Raw genomic sequence first — 13,447 nt, 5'->3', positions numbered from 1 at the left:
ATGTTAGTCCAAATATGATGATGCCCTTACCCGGGATCCTAACATACACTAAATAATGCTAGTCCACGCCTTATATCACACTTCTCATATTTCCATTGTCAGTGATAATTTTATCACTTAGCAATTCACACAACAACCTTTCACCTCGAATACATAAACATTCAAAATACTATCAAAATCTCGACATCGTTACGTAACTTTCCTCTTTCCACATAATATCCAACATTTGATAATTCACTTTTTACATCAATAACATATTAAATTATGGAATTTAACTAGAAAGTATAGGTGTGGATCACCTACCTGCAATAGAAGCTTTACTCGTGCTTCGCCGCTATTGCTGCTGCACCACTCCAGTGGTCCCTTTTGCAATCATAGGCTCATCTCGTAAATTTTCCTCATTCAGGGATACATTTTATAATAACCATATCAATAGCCAATAGGTCTTTCTTTCAATCATTCCTTTCTTTATATTTGGATCGTTACTATTTAAATTTTGAACTGTTACTATTTTGAATCGTTTCTCTTTTGAACTTTTACTCTTTTGAACTGTTATTCTTTTGAACTGTTACTGTCTGCAGAGCTCGCAGTTTGACCTCTTCTCATATTTTTAACTATATTTAGAGTTCTAGTACTCCGTTTCAAGTGAGGTTGGTCGCGTTGGAAAGCTAAGACAAGGCGCTACAAGTCCCCTGAAGGAAGGAGAACCCAATTTTGCCCCCAAGATAGTCAAAATTGCTCATCAACAAATCACACTCACTGCCCTATATGGTCTATCATGACCCGGTCTCGGTTGGTAACCCATAACTGGAGTTCTTTAGCTCCAAATTAAGCAAGACCAATTGCCTAAGTTAGTTAACATCTAAAACTATAATTTCCATGTAGGAACCCGATCCTAATTCCCTCATCCTCTTACCCAAAATCTCACCGAATGTCAGGAGACGAGCCTGTCCAGATTCGTCACCCCTACCATTCACACATAACATTCACAAATTACATTTTCTATGTAAATTTTCATGGTTTCATGCCCCCAATCATATACAACACATGAATTAGCTTAATTTTAACATCTATTATTTTCCCCTAATTCAAGTCTAAGAACCCTAATCTATAATTCAACATCAAGGCATTAATTCATAATTGAATTTGAAATGAATTATAAGATCATGTTTAGAACACCTTACTCGATAAGAATTAAGGTTTCAATCTGATGCAACCATATTATTCAATAGTTTCACCCACATTTAACTAGTGTTTTGCCTATGTTTTATATATAAAATGCCTTGATATTCTTTGTTTTATGTTTTGAAGGCACTTTTGGATGAAAGATGCAAAAAGGAGTAAATTGGAGATAATTGGCAGATTTGACCTTCAGTCGATGTTTTGTGCAGAGCGTGAGCTCTAGAGGTTGAAATGAAGTGATTCTAGTGGAATTAAAAAGGTAACATCCATACCTTTCTGGACATCTAAGGCAAGAAAATAAAATAAGGAAGAGCATGGAAATCGCAGCCTTCAAAGTCAAATCTCGCAATCTGCCAGTGTTGACCTTTGGCCATTCCAACTTGAATATCTGGAGCTACAGAAGTCCAATTGATGCAAACTCAATTTTGTTGGATTCATGACTCAAAGTTATATAAACGCTCAAAATTGCAGCCAAAAACGATGTCATATGAGGGAGATATGATTTTTCAAAGATGACATCTGAATTCTGCCAGCAAACAGGTTTCGTGAAGAAACGAGTCCAAATGACATTCCGAAGCATTTAAACCGATATCCAAGTTTTTATTTCAGCAATTTAGCTCCTCTAAATCAAAGCTTGAAGATTTCATGCAAGACTATTTCTCCTTTTTAGGAAAATAGTTATTGAAGTACTTAAATGTAAACAGTCTACTTAATGGAGGACTATTTTGTAAAATAGAGACCTAGGGTTTCCTAGGATATAAAAAGAATGAGAGAAGAGAAGGGGAGCAGCGAGCCAAGGAGAGAAAAACGCCCCCTTCCTCTAAGAAACCCTAAATTATGCATTCTTTCTTCTTTTTGATTAGTTGTTCAACAAACATGCAAGGCTAAACACTTTTTCTTGGTTGCAAGGACACGGAAACCTTCGGATTTCAAGAACTGTGAGATTTATTTTACCTTTTCTTTTCAGTTTATATGATGAATATGTTTGTTCTCCTATGCTTATTTTTCCTATGATTGTTTTTTTTAATTGCTAGAGTGGACTCTAAGTTATTATTGTAGACAATCTATTATTAAGTTTGATATCAAAACCGGAGTTGTGGTATATGAACTTGTGAAGCAACTGAGTTTAATAATTGTGGCGGATCTACGTTATTAATCTTAGGGAGAACATTCAATCAAATCAAACATAGACTGCGGACAGTTATGTTTTCTTGATTAATCAACTTATCTAGTTCTTAAGGCTGCCATTGAATTAAATTACTAGTGCGGACACTGTGGTTGTTTGATGGTTAGGGCTAGTTATACGGCGGATCCGTTAACTAACCAATGTTAAGAAGAGATAAATATTCAGAATATAAATTGATGTTTCGTTTCCATGATCAGTTCTGATTTCTGTAGGTGGATGTGTGCTTGTGACCAAGGTTTGTTCTCTTGATAATTTTCTGATTTTATTAAATTTAGTTTGATAGTTTTCTGTTTTCTTTTGCTTTAGCCTAGATAACGTCCAACCCCCCCCCCAAATTGCATATCATCTAGCATAAAAATCTGACTTGAATCTTCCTCGTGGGATCGACCCCTTGCTTGCTCTATACTATCTTGTGTGTTGTGTTTGAAGCTAGGGTAATTAATTTGTGCGACCGCGACATCGCAACAAATTTTGGCGCCGTTGCCGGGGAAGTAATTTTAGTTGATTCTTGTGCTATTATTTTTATTTGCTGTGATTGTTATTTCTTTTTTCTGAAAAAAAAAAACAGAATTTTTGTTTGCTGCGGTACTGTTCATTACGGCAGCGGTACTGTTCAAAACAGATTGTTTGGTGGAATTAGGTATCAGCCATTTGTTTCCTGAAGGGAAACGACGTTCTAAACAGGACTAGTGGTAAACCACTAGCCCCACCCTATCGAGGCCAAATTCCGCTGTTTTCTAGGGTTTTTAGGCAGTTTTTGTTTTCTACCGTAGGATTTTCGTACAATTTGCATTGTTTTCGATCTCTTGTGTGGTTGGTTTATTTTGAATTTTCTTGATGATTTATGCCAGTAACCCGTTCTACTAATCAAATTCAAGTGCATTTGGATCTCGAAATAGAAAAAACTTTACGCAGGTTACGAAAGGAAGCTCGCCTTAACACCATGGCTGTTGCACGACAACAAACACTCAAGGAGCTTGCTGCTCCTAACGTGGAAAATCAGCCATTGTGCATAAACATCGACAATAATGTAAACTTTGAGCTCAAATCTGGTTTTATACATTTGCTACCAACTTTCAATGGTCTTGCAGGAGAAGATCCTCATACTCATCTCAAGGAATTCCATATGGTTTGCGTTGGCATGAAACCGAATGGAGTTGATGAAGAACAGGTTAAGTTGAAAGCTTTCCCTTTCTCTTTAAAAGGGGCAGCAAAGGTATGGCTTTTCTCCATTCTCCCAGGTTCAATTGGAACGTGGAATGGCATGAAGAAGATCTTCCTTGAGAAGTATTTCCCAGCATCTCGAGTTGCCAACATAAGGAAAGAAATATGTGGGATTCGACAATCTCATGGAGAGACACTTTCCAAGTATTGGGAAAGATTTGAGCAACTGTGCATTCAATGCCCTCATCATCAAATACCCGATCAGCTGCTCATTCAATATTTCTATGAAGGATTGATGCCTACTGACCGTAGTATCATTGATGCTGCAAGTGGAGGGGCATTGGTAGATAAGACACCCGAGGCTGCACGCCAATTGATCTCAAACATGGCAGCCAACTCGAAACAGTTTGGCACTCGTGGAGACTTTGCAAATAAACGAGTAAATGAGATAAGTATTTCTAACCTTGAGAATAAAGTTAATGATCTTACTTCTCTTGTGCGTTCTTTGGCTTGTGGCAATGTACAGCAGGTGAAAGTTTGTAGCATATGCTCCTTACAAGGACATGCTTCAGATATGTGCCCAACAATGCAAGAAGATTACATTGAACAAGCTAATGCAGTTGATGGAGCATTCAATGGACAACCTCAGCGTAAGTATGATCCTTTTTCCCACACGTACAATCCTGGATGGAGAGATCATCCCAACCTACGGTATGGGAACCAGCCTCAACAAGGCAATCAAGGCCGACAATTCCATCCCCATGGATTTCAGCCCCAACAGAATTATCAAGCAAGACAACCCCCTTCATTCACAAACTCCAATGTTATGGGGTCGTCATCCAGTGATGATCTTCGTGAGATGATGAAAACTTTGGCTTCTAACACTGTGACCTTGCAACAAAATGTCATGTCTTTTCAACAGGAAACAAGGTCAAGTATTCACAACTTGGAGAAGCAAATGGGGCAAGTAGCTTCAAGTGTGGGGAAATTGGAAGCACAAATGAATGGAAAATTGCCCTCCCAAGCATTGAATCCAAAAGAGAATGTTAGTGCGATCATGCTGCGAAGTGGGAAAGAACTTGAAGAGAAAAGGTCGAAACAAATTGAGATGGAGGAAGAAGAAGAGATAGAAACTGAATTGAGTACAAAAAAGAAACATCCTTCTCCATCACAAATTGAAACCACGACCAACACTCTAAAGGTAAGTCCTCAATCAATGACTTCCAGTTTTAAAACAATTCCACCCTTTCCTGTGAGTTCTTCTAGGTCAAAGAAAGAGGACAAAGAAAAAGAGATTTTAGAGGTTTTCAAGAAAGTAGAACTCAACATTCCTTTGCTTGATGCTATCAAGCAAATTCCCAAGTATGCAAAATTCTTGAAGGAGTTGTGTACTACTAAGAGAGCTTTCAAACTGAAAGGTCATGAAACGGTAAGTATGGGTGAAGTTGTATCTGCCGTTGTTCAAAAGAATCTGCCTTTGAAACAAAAAGACCCAGGTGCGTTTACTATCCCATGTTTTATTGGTAATGCTAGTTTTAAAAGAGCTTTATGCGATTTAGGTGCATCCATTAGTGTTATGCCCAAACATGTTTATGATTCTCTTAGTCTTGAGCCTTTGAATAAAACTAGCATTGTAATACAACTTGCGGATCGTAGTTTTGTTTACCCACTTGGTGTGATAGAAGATGTCCTAGTTAAGATTGATAGTTTGGTCATTCCATGCGACTTTTATATTCTTGATATGGAACATGATTCTTGTGATTCATCAAACAGCACTCCTATATTGTTTGGGAGACCATTCTTGAAAACTGCCAATACAAGGATAGATTGTGGTAAGGATACTTTGTCTATGGAAGTAGGAGATGAAAAGATTGAATTTAATTTTCATGATGCAATGAAATATCCTTATAGCAATGTTTATTCTATCACATGCTATGACCAAGTTGATAAGTGTGTGCAGCAAGTTTTTGATTTTGATTGTGAGGATGGATTAAGCGTAGCTTTGAGCTATGGCTATGATTTTACCGAGATAGAAGAGATGGAGAGGCACATATGTGTTCCCCAAAACGTGCACGAATCAGCATTGGCTTTGCAATCATTGCAAACTGTTCCCCATGGTAATGTCTTTGTTGATTTAGTACTCTCACATAAAAAGCTTTTGCCATCTATTTTACAGGCACCCGAGTTAGAATTGAAACCTTTGCCCGATAATTTGAAGTATGTATTCATTGGCGACAACAATACACTTCCCGTTATTATAGCATCAGGTTTGACAAATACGCAAGAGGAAAAACTTGTGAAATTGTTATGTGATCACAAGACGGCCATTGGATGGACTTTAGCTGACATCAAGGGCATTAGTCCCTCAATGTGTATGCATCACATACTATTGGAGGACAATGTGAAACCAACAAGGGAAATGCAAAGGAGGTTGAACCCGCCTATGATGGAGGTAGTGAAAGCTGAAATTTTAAAACTGTTAGATGCAGGAGTCATTTATCCCATCACGGACAGTAAATGGGTTGCGCCAATCCATGTGGTGCCTAAAAAGACCGGAATCACGTTGGTGAAAAACAAAAATGATGAGCTCATTCCTACTCGCATCTCGAGTGGATGGAGAATGTGTGTTGATTACAGAAAGCTAAATCTTGCTACACGCAAAGATCATTTTCCATTACCATTCATGGATCAAATGCTTGAACGCCTAGCAGGTAAGTCTTTTTATTGCTTTCTTGATGGATATAATGGATACAATCAGATTGTTATTAATCCTGAGGATCAAGAAAAGACTACATTTACATGTCCATTTGGTACATATGCATATAGGAGAATGCCCTTTGGTCTCTGTAATGCACCTGCAACTTTTTAAAGATGCATGATGAGTATTTTTTCTGACTATGTTGAAAGAATAATTGAGGTTTTCATGGATGATTTCACGGTGTATGGTGATTCTTTTGATAAATGTCTAGAAAATTTATCTTTGATCTTGAAAAGGTGCATTGAAACTAACCTTGTCTTAAACTATGAGAAGTGTTATTTTATGGTAGAACAAGGAATAGTTCTTGGGCATGTTGTGTCTTCACGTGGATTAGAGGTTGATAAAGCTAAAATAGACGTTATTTCATCATTGCCTTACCCCTCCTGCGTGAGGGAAATTCGTTCTTTTCTTGGCCATGCAGGTTTCTATCGACGCTTTATTAAAGATTTCTCAAAGATTACAGCACCCTTGTGCAAACTATTAGCCAAAGAAGTGGATTTTGTGTTTGATCAAGCATGTAAAGATGCCCATGATGAGCTTAAGAGGCGTGTCACATCTGCCCCTATCATCCAACCACCAAATTGGGATGAGCCTTTTGAGATAATGTGTGATGCAAGTGACTATGCGGTAGGGTAATTAATTTGTGCGACCGCGACATCGCAACAAATTTTGGCGCCGCTGCCGGGGAATGTAATTAAGTTGTGAATACTTGACCTTGTTTCCTGTTGAAAAGACATGACATTTTGTTGCAAGGTCACAGTGTTAGAAGCCAAAGTTTTCATCATCTCACGAAGATCATCACTGGATGACGACCCCATAACATTGGAGTTTGTGAATGAAGGGGGTTGTCTTGCTTGATAATTCTGTAGGGGCTGTCCTTGGGCAAAGAATTGGGAAGAATTTGCATGTTATCGCCTATGCTTCCCGCATGTTGGACGGTGCACAATGCAATTACCATACAACTGAGAAGGAACTTTTTGCAGTGGTGTTTGCTCTTGAAAAATTTAGGTCATATCTACTTGGTACAAAAGTCATTGTTTTTACTGATCATGCAGCTTTAAGGTATCTTTTGAAGAAAAAGGAGTCCAAACCAAGATTGATTAGGTGGATCTTGCTTTTACAAGAATTTGATCTTGAGATCAAAGACAAAAAAGGTGCCGAAAATCATGTGGCTGATCACTTGAGCCGACTAAGGACTGAGGATATACAAACCGAAACAATAAGAGAGACATTCCCCGATGAGCAGTTGTATGTGTTACATTCCTCTACAAGACCATGGTATGCTGATTTGGTGAACTATTTAGTCACCAAAGAATTCCCTCCAGGTTTGTCTACATCCCAAAAAGACAAGTTACGAGCTGATGCTAAATATTATTTTTGGGATACTCCTTATCTGTGGAAATTTTGTGTGGATCAAGTAGTTAGGAGATGTGTACCACAAGATGAATTTCATTCCATTCTTACCTTTTGTCATTCTCATTCTTGTGGTGGGCATTTTGGAGCAAAAAGAACGGCCCACAAGGTACTTGAAAGTGGTTTTTATTGGCCTTCTATTTTTAAGGATGCATATCATTTTTGCAAATCATGTGAAAAATGCCAAAAAACAGGTAATATCACTCACAAGAATCAAATGCCTTTAACAAATATTCTTGTGAGTGAAATTTTTGATGTTTGGGGTATTGATTTTATGGGTCCATTTCCTTCTTCTTTTGGCAATCTTTATATCCTTCTTGCTGTTGATTATGTGTCCAAATGGATTGAGGCGAAAGCCACACGAACTAACGATGCTAAGGTTGTTTTAGATTTTGTCAGGACTCACATAGTTGACAGGTTTGGAATCCCTAAAGCTATCATTAGTGATCGTGGCACTCATTTTTGCAATCGTTCAATGGAAGCATTGTTACGCAAATATCATGTGACTCATCAAACTTCCACAGCATACCATCCTCAAACGAATGGCCAAGCTGAAATTTCAAATCGAGAAATCAAGTCCATTTTGGAGAAGACAGTGCAACCTAACCGGCGAGATTGGAGTCTACGACTTGGTGATGCACTTTGGGCTTATCGGACTGCTTACAAATCACCTATAGGAATGTCACCTTATAGGATGATTTATGGAAAAGCATGTCATCTACCGGTGGAGCTTGAACACAAAGCTTTTTGGGCCATTAAAAAATATAACATGGATTATGATGCTGCTGGGATTGCAAGAAAGTTGCAATTGCAAGAGTTGGAAGAGATTCGAAATGATGCTTACGAGAATGCAAGGATTTATAAAGAAAAGACTAAGAGTCTCCATGACCGAATGATTACAAGAAAAGAGTTTAATGTTGGAGACAAAGTCCTTCTTTATCATTCGCGTTTGAAACTTTTTCCTGGAAAGTTACGCTCTCGTTGGATTGGACCATTTGTTGTTTCTAATGTTTTTTCTTATGGTGCAGTTGAAATTACAAGTTTAGAAACCAACAAAGTACTCAAGGTCAATGGGCATCGCTTGAAACCTTTCTATGAAGGTTGGACGACAGAACTCACCGCTTCTGCGGAGTTAGCTGAACCAATCTATGAAGAATAAGCATGCAACATGTCGAGCCAATGACATAAAACAAAAGCGCTTACTGGGAGGCAACCCAACACAAAAAAAAAAACAGATTTGCTTTCTTTTTCCCTTGTCTTTTATTTTTCGCATTTTACTTTATTTTTGTCATTCTCTAATATTCCTTTTCTTTTATTTTAACATTGAGGACAATGTTATGTTTTAAGTGTGGGGGTATTGGGAGAATGTTGGTTTTCTAATTTTGGTTTTCTTTGTTATTTTTCAAAATAAAAAAAAAATTATGTTTGATCTTTTGAACTCCCATTGGTTTTTGAGAATATGAGTATTATGTATGAGAATTAGTTGAGATAGATGAAGATATAAATCGAATGAAGGAGTGTGCATGCAAGTTTTAAGGTTTAATTGGTTTAGGGATTGACTTTGAGAATATGTCATGTTGACTTTATAGTGTTATACCAATGCAAGCTTTTGAGCCTTCAACATTATATTCTTTGATTGTGCCTTCTTTCAATGATATGTATCTTTAGAACTTGCTTCATATCTTGTTGAGATTACATTCATATTACATACATACATGAAGATGATAAAGGCATTAGGAATTTTAACCATTTGAGCCAAAAAGCCAACCTAAAGCATATTATCCTTAGTAAACCCCTTTTGAGCTTGTTTATCTTTTCTTTGCTTTATCCATGTATAAGCCTTAACTTTATATATGTTTTCCTTTTCCCTTGGCCAAGGATTAGTAGAGCATATACTAGTGATATTTCATGGAATTATGGTTGGAAATTATGTGAAAAGAAAGAAGAAGTGATGTTTGATGAAAAGATGGGCAAAGTTGCCAAAGGTAAAAAAAAAAAAAAAAAAAAACAGAAAAAAGAAAAAGAAAAAGAAAAAAGTGTTCCTTTATGTTCTTAAGATTTTATATTGAAAAAGCTTGAAATCAAAAGAAGTTAAGCATTGGTGATTAAAGATGGAAAATTTATGTGCTTCGATGGAATATCTTGTTTGAAATATCATTTTTCAGAATGCTCTACTTTCTTTGGTTTGAACCTTTTTCTTTTACTCTCTTTTACCTCACCTTTACCTTAGCCCCATTACAACCAGAAAATAAGACCTTTTGATTCATGCATTGTTTGTAATATGTTATTAATGGAGATGAGATTGAAGAGCAAGCTTATAGTAGAACATATTCATTGATTGAATTTTAGAGATTTAAACACATAAGCCCTAAACACGTGAGTGTTGGAGTGTATATCAATGAGAGGACCTATCACTTTGGCATGGCATAGATTTCATTTAAATCCCGACGATTAATTAAGTTTTGAAGTTTGCATGTAAATAAATTCATGAAAATTTATACTCTTTATCCTTCTTAATTGTGTTCTTGTTTATAATGCATATATTCTTGGATATTGATGGGAGATTAGAAGATTAGTCATAGTGATTTCATTTAATTTAACTTCAATTTGGTTTTACCTATCCTTTCTCGAGGACGAGCAAGAGGTAAGTGTGGGGGTATTTGATGCAACCATATTATTCAATAGTTTCACCCATATTTAACTAGTGTTTTGCCTATGTTTTATATATAAAATGCCTTGATATTCTTTGTTTTATGTTTTGAAGGCACTTTTGGATGAAAGATGCAAAAAGGAGTAAATTGGAGATAATTGGCAGATTTGACCTTCAGTCGATGTTTTGTGCAGAGCGTGAGCTCTAGAGGTTGAAATGAAGTGATTCCAGTGGAATTAAAAAGGTAACATCCATACCTTTCTGGACATCTAAGGCAAGAAAATAAAATAAGGAAGAGCATGGAAATCGTAGCCTTCAAAGTCAAATCTCGCAATCTGCCAGTGTTGACCTTTGGCCATTCCAACTTGAATATATGGAGCTACAGAAGTCCAATTGATGCAAACTCAATTTTTTTGGATTCATGACTCAAAGTTATATAAACGCTCAAAATTGCAGCCAAAAACGATGTCATATGAGGGAGATATGATTTTTCAAAGATGACATCTGAATTCTGCCAGCAAACAGGTTTCGTGAAGAAACGAGTCCAAATGACATTCCGAAGCATTTAAACCGATATCCAAGTTTTTATTTCAGCAATTTAGCTCCTCTAAATCAAAGCTTGAAGATTTCATGCAAGGCTATTTCTTCTTTTTAGGAAAATAGTTATTGAAGTACTTAAATGTAAACAGTCTACTTAATGGAGGACTATTTTGTAAAATAGAGACCTAGGGTTTCCTAGGATATAAAAAGAATGAGAGAAGAGAAGGGGAGCAGCGAGCCAAGAAGAGAAAAACGCCCCCTTCCTCTAAGAAACCCTAAATTATGCATTCTTTCTTCTTTTTGATTAGTTGTTCAACAAACATGCAAGGCTAAACACTTTTTCTTGGTTGCAAGGACACGGAAACCTTCGGATTTCAAGAACTGTGAGATTTATTTTACCTTTTCTTTTCAGTTTATATGATGAATATGTTTGTTCTCCTATGCTTATTTTTCCTATGATTGTTTATTTTAATTGCTAGAGCGGACTCTAAGTTATTATTGTAGACAATCTATTGTTAAGTTTGATATCAAAACCGGAGTTGTGGTATATGAACTTGTGAAGCAACTGAGTTTAATAATTGTGGCGGATCTACGTTATTAATCTTAGGGAGAACATTCAATCAAATCAAACATAGACTGCGGACAGTTATGTTTTCTTGATTAATCAACTTATCTAGTTCTTAAGGCTGCCATTGAATTAAATTACTAGTGCGGACACTGTGGTTGTTTGATGGTTAGGGCTAGTTATACGGCGGATCCGTTAACTAACCAATGTTAAGAAGAGATAAATATTCAGAATATAAATTGATGTTTCGTTTCCATGATCAGTTCTGATTTCTGTAGGTGGATGTGTGCTTGTGACCAAGGTTTGTTCTCTTGATAATTTTCTGATTTTATTAAATTTAGTTTGATAGTTTTCTGTTTTCTTTTGCTTTAGCCTAGATAACGTCCAACCCCCCCCCCCCCAAATTGCATATCATCTAGCATAAAAATCTGACTTGAATCTTCCTCGTGGGATCGACCCCTTGCTTGCTCTATACTATCTTGTGTGTTGTGTTTGAAGCTAGGGTAATTAATTTGTGCGACCGCGACATCGCAACACAATCTTCGACCAGTTAAAGATTTTCGACTCCCTCCTTCCTTTTTTTCTAATGACAGCCAGCCCTTCTTCTTCTCTTCTTGTTCAAATTTTCTTGTTAAATCCTTGCCCACAAGTTTTTATTCCATCTATAAACCCTTAATCTTGGATGTGTTCTTGAAATCTTGGTGTTTCTCTCTTGATTTTGCAAGAATGGATACAAAAACTCCCTCTTTTCTTTTCTTTTGGTTGCTGCCGATTTTTGGTGAGAAGAGGAGTATTTATACTCTATAATGTTTCTCATTTGTACTTAGGCCTCATTTCCTTTAAGTGTATTCTTTTTGCCCCTATATCTTTTTCTTCTTATAATCAAGTTATACCTCTTTTCATTTCTTATAACTTCATCCTAGAACTTTTCGTTTAGTTTATTTTATTCAATTAAATCTAACCCTCAACATTACCAGGTTAATTTATAATGTCTCAAATTATTTTTCCTGGGAAATTTATATTCAAAATTTCTGAATTCCTGTTTTTATTTAACCCTATGCATGAATGTCTTCACTTTTATTTCTCATGTAGTTAGTTTGTAATTTAAGCAACCTTTATTTTTCCCGGGGTTTACAGGTAAAGTTAAACAAACCAAAACAAATAGGCAAATAATCAAACAAGCAAAACTTAATCCAACCAGACAAGACGTTTCTCAATGGGGTTGCTATCTTGTCACGAGGCTCATGACGTCGAGAATGGTGGGTCTGCAACTTGAGTGATGGTGAAAAAGGGTTTTGAGTTTAATAATAAAATTATGATTATGAAGTTCAGGATTCGCCACATAGTATTATGGTTACTAGGAAACCTAATGGTCTACGAAGGTCTAAATAAGAGACTGGTTGTGTAAAGGGAAGATGCATCACTTTTAGTGCACCCTACCTATGATAAGCTGCATTGTTGTTTGATTGTTATTCTAAATCATGTTTCTATCTGTTGGTCTTGTCTAAGGTTCAAGGTAGATCTTTCTTCATGAGGAAGTTTCTACCTTATTGGGTTAAAACCTAACTATTCTAAGTTTCAAATTTTAACATTGCATTTATTTTTTATCTTTAGTATCCGAGTGTATACTCTACAGTGTAGTTTTATACCCCTAAATACTAAAGTTTATAGCTAAATCTTACTACTCCAAATTTTAATTAAACAAAATAATTGTGAAGAGATTTTTGATATTTTGACTAAGGCCTAATGGATAATCATAAACTAGTTTTAATTTTCATTTTAAATTATGATAAAAATAATTTTATCTCTTTTTTAGAAAATATGCATGAAACTTTTTTAGGATTTGGTCGTATTCACGAAAACAAAATTTTTTTTTTTAATTTGATTTTTTTGAAGTTTTTTATTTTTTTAAAAAAACATTTTAGAGAAAACTGAGTATATTTAATATCGAATCCATATTTTACGGTGTAAGTTTACAGCTTAATATTA

This window comes from Populus nigra, chromosome 19 (genome assembly GCF_951802175.1).
Source record: "Populus nigra chromosome 19, ddPopNigr1.1, whole genome shotgun sequence".
Lineage (NCBI taxonomy): Eukaryota > Viridiplantae > Streptophyta > Magnoliopsida > Malpighiales > Salicaceae > Populus > Populus nigra.
Note: the sequence above shows the minus strand (reverse complement) of the source record.